The sequence below is a fragment of the Spinacia oleracea genome, chromosome 4, assembly GCF_020520425.1.
Source record: "Spinacia oleracea cultivar Varoflay chromosome 4, BTI_SOV_V1, whole genome shotgun sequence".
Lineage (NCBI taxonomy): Eukaryota > Viridiplantae > Streptophyta > Magnoliopsida > Caryophyllales > Amaranthaceae > Spinacia > Spinacia oleracea.
This window is the reverse complement of record NC_079490.1, coordinates 45,002,262-45,009,779: the sequence shown is the minus strand read 5'-3', so window position 1 is coordinate 45,009,779 and position 7,518 is coordinate 45,002,262. Positions and strand designations below refer to the sequence as shown.

Here is a 7,518-nt window from a genome sequence, read left to right as displayed (position 1 = left end):
TCCTAATATGATTCGAAAGTAAGAGTCACGTATTAATTAAAATCCTAACGAGCCTAGAGTTCGTAACGGGCCCAGACGCATCCCGTCACAAGGTTAATACGCACTAAAGGACTCAATTAAATCTCAAATACTCCGGATTCTAGGGATCCGAATCTGACTAAAAAAAACAGCCCATACCCTATTTTCAACGCCTGGATCTGGGCGTCGAAATCTTCGGCGCCCAAGCCTGGGCGCTGAAAATACCTGGTACGTGTTTTTTCCTAATTCCTCGTGGATTAGAATTCTGCAATTCTATCTTTCCACGAACTCTTTTCTATAAATAGGGCCTTAAGTTCGACGTGAAAAGGACAACAACACACAATTATATTCTGAGTATTGACTCTAAACCCCTAAGCCTAAGCCTCACGCTGCAAAACTGATCACGCGTTCTGTCGCAATCGATCCATAAATCGAACAGAACGTATCCCGTCCCATAATTTGAGATTCGTTAAATAAAAGGAGAAATAGCAAAGTCAAAGTGGTTAGTTTTCTGAGAACCGTGACGCACCTCTCAAGGGTGCGTCGTAATGTGTCCCTTTTCCATGGTTTAATTGCTTTCCTCGCCCTTTTATGAACTGTTAAACTAACTAAAATCTGATTGTTCGATCACGCTTAATAAATATGATATTTTTGGGAAATTGGATTATCATGCTAGGTCCCTTAAAACAATCTAAATCAGATAATCGCGTTCGATCTAGTACTATATGTTGCATATTGATAAAATCAACTCAGATTAGTTTAATAGTTAACGCATGTCCCTTCAATTATTTATGCTGAGCTAGTAAGGATATCCTGCCTCTGGAGTTATCGAAGAGCGAGTACTCCTCTCGGTAGTTACAGTCCCCCGAACCCTCAATCTCTACCCTGCGGGTGTACGTTGAGCGATCCCCACCACCAGGGATCACAAGGGAACCTACGGTCGTCGTGGTCAAACATAATTGCACTCCCTTTATGTCACGATAACCGGGTTTTCACTAGAGGAAAAAACCTCAAGTGCGGGCTCATTTTAAAGGGTTTAGTGCGGGCTTTTACATGTGCAGCACATGACCTGCCCGCACTTGATGTTTCTCAAGTGCTGCCAAAATATTGGCAGCACTTGATGTTTCAAGTGCTGCCAATTTGGAAAATGAGCCCGCACTTGACATATTTTGTGCTGCCAATTTTAGAATATGAGCCCGCACTTGACATATTTAGTGCTGCCAATTTTGAAAATGAGCCCGCACTTGACATATTTAGTGCTGCCAATTTTGAAAATGAGCCCGCACTTGACATAGAAATGGGCAGCACAAGCATAAAAATGAGCCGCACTTGATATATATAAATGAGCCGCACATTGCCTATAAATGAGCCGCACATGATCTAAATTTTTTGTATAACCGATTTCCCTGCTACATATTATAATTGGACCACGCCACTGATTAACCTCCATACGTCACATAAAAAGTATACACTTATATAGATAATTAAATTAAATAGTATATAACTGTAAATATAAAAGTCGATTACATTACAATCATATGAAAAACTTGCCTCCATAATTTAAGATTCAGTACAAGAAAATATCAAAGACAATCACTGGTAATGAAATTTGACAACATTTCTTGAACTTCATCTATCTCTTCAAAGGTGAAAGGCCGCTCCCTCAGATTATTGAATACCTTAAACAGATCGACCATCAAAAAATATATATACACTTTAGTTATATTATAAAGATTGAATCATACAATGAATTAAGACTTAATTTGTTCAAAACAAAGAAATAATGAACCGTATAATAATAAAATTGGTTAATTTAGGTCTCAACTTTCAACTAATGAACTTAAATAAGTATTTTAAAGTCTTTCCATGTTTGCTACACTTAGTTTTATGTTTCAAATACTAATTCTCACCCATTTTGGTGAAATTATGTACATATATTTAAGACTCGTTTGATCATTATCGATCACATTTTGACTAAAATGGCTAATTTCAGTCCCAACTTTTAACTAATAAACTTAAATGAGTATTTTAAAGTCTTTCCATGTTTAATACACTTAGGTTTATGTTTCAAAAACTCATTTTCACCCATTTTGGTGAAGTTACGTACATTTAAAACTCGTTAGTTCATTATCAGTCACATTTTGAATAAAATGGCTAATTTCGATTCCAACTTTCAACTAATGAACTTAAATGAGTATTTTAAAGTCTTTTCATGTTAAATACACTTATTTTTATGTTTCAAAGACTCATTCTCACCATTTTGGTGAAGTTATGCACATTTAAGCCTAGTTAGTTCATTATCGGTCACGTTTTGACTTAAATGGCTAATTTCGGTCCCAACTTTCAACTAATAAACTTAAATGAGTATTTTAAAGTCTTTCCATGTTTAATACACTTAGTTTTATGTTTCAAATACTAATTCTCATCCATTTTGGTGAAGTTATGCACATTTAAGCCTCGTTAGTTCATTATCGGTCACGTTTTGACTAAAATGGCTAATTTCGGTCCTAACTTTCATCTAATGAACTTAAATGAGTATTGTAAAGTCTTTCCATGATTAATGCACTTAGTTTTATGTTTCAAATACTTATTCTCACCCTTTTTGGTGAAGTTATGCACATTTAAGCCTCGTTAGTTCATTATCGATCACATTTTGACTAAAATGGCTAATTTTGATCTCAACTTTCAACTAATGGACTTAAATGAGTATTTTGAAACCTTTCCATGTTTGATACACTATGTTTTATGTTTCAAAGACTCATTCTCACTCATTTTGGTGATGTTATGCACATTTAAGTCTCATTAGTTCATTATAGGTCACATTTTGACTAAAATTACTTATTTCGGTCTCAACTTTCATCTAATGAACTTAAATAAGTATTTTGAACCCGTTATATGTTTAATATACTTAGTTTTATGTTCCTGAGGCTTATACTCACCTATTTTAGTCAAGGTATGCACATTAAATCTCGTAATCATTATAGGTCACATTTTGACTAAAATAGCTTATTTAACTCCTAACTTTCAACTAATGAACTTAAATAAGTATTTTAAACCCTATACATGTTTAATATTTATTATTTTGTGTTTCAAGTACTAATTTTTACCTACTTTGGTCAAGTTATGTTCATTTAAGGCTCGTTTGATTATTATTGGTCACATTTTGACTAAATGGCTTATTTCGGTCTTAACTTTCAACTAATGAACCGAAATAAGTATTTTAAATAATTTACATGTTTATTAGAGTTATTTTTATGTTTTCTAAGGCTCATTCTCACCTACATTGGTCAAGTTATGCACATTTGAGGCTCGTTTGTTCATTATAGGTCATATTTTGACTAAAATGACTAATCCTACAATTTTTAGCTACAAAACTCCTCATATATTACCCCGTACCTTATGAGAGATAACTGATGGTTAGTCTCTAAATAAGCATCAACATTCGGGAACAATGCAGTGAAACATGAAGAACTGAAAGAAAAAGCAACATCTGGAAGGATTGGCTATTTTTCTCACAAACCAATGCAGAAAAGTAGAAAGCTACAAAACCTGAAAATGTAGAATCGTACCCTTGACCAGTCTTGAATGGTAAAAGAACTCATAGTAACTTCCACCTTTCTCTTTTGACTTACGTTCCTAATCACACCAAAATAAGTAAATATTCAATATCCCATTTCCCAAAAAGAACTCACAATAACATCAATGAATTCTGCCACATCCTGCTCATCAGCCATATAGTCGAATTCGATGACTTGCTGTTGGGACATGATTCACCTGCATCCAAATGTCGATTGGCATTAGGATAAAATGGGTAGGATAAAAAATTCATACATAATTTCTACCTAAACCCTTTTTGTAACATCCACCCAACTGCGCTACCACTCGGAGATAAATTATACTCCATAAATATACAAAAATCGGAAATAACCACCAAACAAAAAACTCTTAAAACATAAGAATCAACTAGGGAGTATCAATTGTCAGTCAATTATGTATGTTTATATCGATTTACTTAACACCTAATCTTTACCCTCTTTAACAAATAACCACCAACATAACTATGATCAATATAGATCTTCAATCAACAAAATAAATATAAAAAATAAAATCAAGAATCAAAATCCAAAAATTTACATTAAAAATCTCCCCGAATATCCAAATCTAATGAACACCCAAATCAGAAAGGGCGGGGGGGGGGAGCATACAAGTTAAAAGGTGTACAAAGATTCATATCTTATACAAATATAATGGATGCATTTGTTCATAGCATCATTAGCTTAAGAATTAACATCAACCACAATGTATAAGAAAAAGAGCATTGCAACAGTTCAAATTTCAAGGTAGTGTGTAATAGACACTCAGTCTGCAGCTAAACAACACAAACAATATTCTACAGGGGCACAGCTCATGGCAGAACAAGCAAAGTCCACATGTGAGACAAAATTCTTGTATATTGGCAATGTAAACAACATAGGGCAGCTCTACTAATAACCAAGGCAAGCTACAAATACATGAAATATGTTACTAAGTGTAGAGGTGTTACTGAAAGTATGCAGGATACTAACAGCAAGTTTCAGAAGCATTTCCTCTGAACGATTGACAGGCCCATTTAATCATAATCTTCCTTGCTCACATGCTTATGTTTTATATATGAAATAATCTGAATTATTCAATTGCATAATTTAAATACTTAATCTAAATAACTGAAATTATTTTTACATTAATCAAAATAATAAACCAATAACAAATTGTTTTCCATAGGACTATAGCAATTGAATTGGACAAAACTAAAATAAAGCAAAAATGACTTGCGCTTGAAGTATACCATTAAATTAAATGGAGGAATAAAGAGGACATGGGAGAGATAACCAACACGCAATCGACAACACCAAAAGCAACTGCAACTACGGCAACCCATAAAGCTCCAGAAGAGACGAGGCAGGGGACAACATGGGTAGAGTAGAGCCACAACGACAAGTCAACGAACAACCCACAAGGTGGGCATCACCACCACCACAACACGGCTCCGACGACAGAGGAAGTGGTGCACCGAACAATAGGAGATAAAGAATCTAAGTAGAGAAAGTTAGGGTTTGGTCAATTGGGAAATTTAATTTACAATATCATTGATTTGTGGAATGGGTTAAAGAGTTTACCAATTGATAATTGATTACAGTTGATGAAGGATTTACGACCACCATTGACGGCGGTGGTGCAGACTGGAGGCGAGAGAGAGTGCAAAGACAAGAGATGAGGAGAGAGAAGCTACTGTAAAAATCAACACCACAACAACAAAGAACAACTAAGCAGCCGCCGATAAAGAGGTTCGACGATGATCTCCGGCGGCGAGGAGACTAAGGTGATGAGTGAGGAGGAAGAAAACGAAGGTGAAGAGGAAAAGTGAAGAGTGTCGGGGAGACAGAAAGAAGCGAAAAACGAATGTGAGGGGAAGGAGGTCTTTTTTTTGTGCTGCCTTTATTTTTGGGGATCTTTTGTGCGGCTCTTTGTGAAATGAGCCCGCACTTGAGTTTAAACCCGCACTTGAATTCAAGTGCTGCTTATTTTCTACAATGAGCCCGCACTTGTGAAAATATATTTTTACTTTTTTTTTTGGACTCTCAAGTGCTGCCAATTTATCAAATGAGCCGCACTTGAAGGGAAGCACATGGCAGTTTGTCTACTAGTGTTTGTCAGTTTTTCTCATTGTCGTTAAAAACTGAATGGCGACTCCTATATTACTAGTCAATTGGGTGAAAACTCACAGGAAATCCAATTACACTTGATTTGACAAAAAGAAGCGTCACACCCACGAGGGACGAGGTCACGCATTAGCCTCGTGCTTTTTCGACCCCCTCACAGTGGCGACTCCACTGGGGATAGTGAAGGAAATACTCGTGCTTGTAGGTAATCAAAATAGCCGAAGGGTGAAACGATCCTACCCCGCGTTTATTTCCCAATCAAGTTGGGACGACCTGAAAATCAGCATATTAATGTGAACGGACAGAACCGCATAACGAATCTTGGCTCCCTTGGTGTTTCATCTTGGGAGTTGGGACTAAGGATACCCATCGCCAACCGGGGGGTGCATACGCTTCGAATGTTGTCCACTCGGCACTTTCGCTAGTAGTACACCCGTCCCAAACCCAATCGCTCGCCCATTAGGTCCCTCTCGCCTGCATGCCCCCTTGGCTTGCACTTGCGGGTTGGCCTCTTGAGCGAAATTTGTCTGCTGAAGACACTACCTCGACCGGGGCATGTGTTGGATCTACGATAGAAGCGGTACCAAGCCAGGCGCAAATAACTACCCATAGAAGCCTATCATAAACTACATGACATATTATTATTGCCTCATGATGGAATGTTAGTTATGTGTAGCGAAATATATGATTGTGTGTGACAAACTGTCCTAGAAAAACAAACGACCTTAAAAATTGCCCAAACATTCACAAACCAATTTGCCAAAGAGTTATACCAAAACACGTGTTCCGCAAACCCGAACGATCGCCACAAAAATAAGCGACGCTCGGGATGGCCTGTAACGAATCCCACAAACGCTGCACAACGCGTAAAGGACGTTATTAGGCAAGCACGCAAAATCGAAGTCGCGTAAACAAAAGTAGACGCAAACAGAAAACGAGAACCAGCCAGGGACGCATTTTCAACGCCCCTGGCTGGGCGCCAGAATTTCTCACGCCCTACGCTGGGCGCTGAAGTTGCTGCTTGGCCTTCTGGTCAGGCGCAGCAGCCTCGGTGCCCGCGCAAAAGGAAAATACGTAGCACAAAAAACGTTCGTAAAAAGAATAGCTACGTGGGCGTAAGAAAAGCACTCGATTTCAAAAGCGACTCGTAAAAAATTAATAACTCTTTGCGTCGTTTTTAGGCCTCCTACGACGACAATGCTCGGCACTAAAAACCGAACATGCTAATAATTATGAATGTCACACGGGCGAAGATTTTCGAAAATATAAAGAGTTCAAAGTGCACACATAGCAGTCCAAATATACTAGTCCGACTTAAGGGTAGGCATAGAATGTCTAAAAAACCGACTCACGAAACAAACTAATGTGTCTCCTACTCCACAACGATAATGCAGGGCCCCTGAATACCTACCCGTGATAGCCATCAAGGAACGCGATGGAAGAAGCATATCCCGAACATCTATACCTAGAGGTCGCACAAACCCAAGAGATGCATGCTCTGGAACACGACCCTTTACGTTCTCAAAGGCCACTCGCCCCAAAGAATCGTGCTATGCCAAAAACGCTCCCCAACTCACATGCTTTTGGGCTATTGTTTGGGTTAGAAAAGAAAAGAGCGAAGAATGAAACAGAAATTATGGCATTAGCCCTTCAAGATGAAGTGTTCGATCCTACTAAGTTGATCGCTCCATCACCCTCAAAAGATGACCAAATCCAACGAGGGTGGCGCAAGACTTTAAAATGGACTAATGCTCGTGGGATGAAGTTCAAGATATCTGCAGGAGAGGGTCCGATGTACGAA

General features: G+C 38.1%; 1 long non-coding RNA gene across 2 annotated transcripts; it reads right to left on the bottom strand.

Annotated features, from left to right (window-relative positions):
- Positions 1–1,476: 1,476 nt before the first annotated feature.
- On the bottom strand, positions 1,477–5,483 carry LOC110784035 (uncharacterized). 2 transcript variants are annotated; one of them, XR_008919712.1, is made up of 4 exons: positions 5,175–5,483; positions 4,844–5,090; positions 3,588–3,792; positions 1,477–1,697 (listed from the first exon to the last, which is right to left on the bottom strand). It is a non-coding gene; the product is annotated as an uncharacterized lncRNA (long non-coding RNA). The 2 variants fall into 2 exon arrangements; XR_002532234.2 differs by having other exon boundaries at positions 4,844–5,483.
- Positions 5,484–7,518: the final 2,035 nt, after the last annotated feature.